The sequence below is a fragment of the Brassica napus genome, chromosome C5 (assembly GCF_020379485.1).
Source record: "Brassica napus cultivar Da-Ae chromosome C5, Da-Ae, whole genome shotgun sequence".
NCBI classification, from domain to species: Eukaryota; Viridiplantae; Streptophyta; class Magnoliopsida; order Brassicales; family Brassicaceae; genus Brassica; species Brassica napus.
This window is the reverse complement of record NC_063448.1, coordinates 8072213-8074224: the sequence shown is the minus strand read 5'-3', so window position 1 is coordinate 8074224 and position 2012 is coordinate 8072213.

The window sequence follows — 2012 nt, the reverse complement described above, 5'->3', positions numbered from 1 at the left end:
TGAAGGAGGAAAATCGAATGGTACCAGTATCTATGTCAACCAGAGTTTTGTTAGCAAGGGTGCTCTGCTTTCAGAGCTGCGGTTGGCAGCAGTGAGGGGTAAGTTTTCTTTCAAATTATACAAATCAACGAAAACTCTCGTTGTGGCAACATGTCCGGTTAGCTATTGTGGATGGAAGGTCAGAGCGAGTGTCAAACATGGGACAAACACGTTTTGGGTAACAAAGTATGTGGAAAAACATTTATGCTCAGCGGGAGACCGAATCGCTCAGCGGAGACACTGTACTCCGAAGTATGTAGGTAGTCTTTTCATTGATCGTGTTGGAATCATTGATGGGATAACTCCGCAGCATATCACTGATGCAATGAGGAACATGTTTGGCATGGCGCTTGATTACACCACTTCATACAGAGCACTGTTATATGCACAAAGATTGGTGAGAGGATCAGCAGAAGAAGGGTATTCGCGTCTGGCATCATATCTCGAGCATATCTCGAGCTTTCTTCCGAGGTCTTGGATTGTCTTCCTCCTCCTCCTCCTCCTCCTCCAACACAACCATCTCTTTGGCCTTCTTTGATGGAGTCACAACCTTAGGTTTTGTATTGACCTTAGTACCAGTGACTTCCCAGCAATCCATGGTCCACTTCCACGGTCTCCGCTCATACATGACTTTAATGATGTTCTCCGCGGGCAGGTCCTCAACCTCAGAGTCCCATTTTGGCCACATTTCACTAATGTCCTTCTCAACAAAGTTGATCACGCGGGTCTGCAGTAAATAGAAGAATCGAGTTAGATATTTGAAAAAAAATACTAAATAGACGACTTAATTATAAGTCGTCTACTATGTCGTCCAGCTGGAAGACCTTCCAGACGACTTATAATAAGTCGTCTAATAAGTCGTCCAGATGGAAGACTTTCCAGACGACTTATAATAAGTCGTCTAATAAGTCGTCCAGATGGAAGACTTTCCAGACGACTTAATTAAGTCGTCCGATAAGTCGTCCAGCTGGACGACCTTCCAGACGACTTATAATAAGTCGTCTGCGCAGACTTTTGGATTGAAGTAAATACCTGACTCAAGATAGCAGCTTTCATTGATCTGCGGCCTCTGCTGCCCTCGTAAGCCAGTATCGGTGGAGACGGACTGTCTGCTCTGGGACCACCAATACTAGCACCCAATTCCGGCATAGCTGTGTACGTCCAGACCTGAAGAACTTGTATAAACCCATCCACGGTGTAACAGCCAGCAATTTCTTTGTTCCACAAAGAGTCCATCAGCACCTTAAATGCGACTCTCCCCCATGGATAATTCTCAAACCGTTCTAAATCCATCACTAGCCTTGCCAGAGTAGATCGTGTAGCGGTTGAAAACTTTCTCCCTTCAATGAATCCAGTGAAGATGGAGAGGTACGCGAGCCGCTTGCGATCTTCCCTGGACCAATCCCCGCATCTCTGCAGTGCTGCTATTATCTGATCAGTAGTTGGCCCAGCTTCCAGATGAACTCCCAGCATCCCCCAGAAAGAAACCATCTCTGGGGTAACATCACATTTTGGTGTCTCAAGGTCCTCGATGTACTCGCAGTTTAGACCAGTGAGGTTTTCAAACTCTAACAGTGAAAACCTCAAAGGTTCTGGACCAACGAGAGACCACATCTCATACTTCTTCTTAATGTCCAGCTTGAAACTGAGCATGTAGTGAACCAGCCTTGAAGCCCAACCAAATCCCTGCTCCTTGAACTTGATGAAAACTCCCAAACTCGACTCCTTGAGCTCTTCAAATTCGTCATCAGTAAGAGCTTTCCTAAGAGCAGTATGCAACTTGCTGTTATCCGTATGATACGAAATGCTATTGTGGGCTTCTGGTTCTTCCCCTGATGTGTATAACCTACGGGGGAGTTCTGGAATATCCATCCTTTTTGTCTGCAAAATAATCAAAGACAACGATATAAGTCCAGACGACTTAGTAGACGACTTATAATTAAGTCGTCTGGAAAGTCTTCCAAATGGACGAC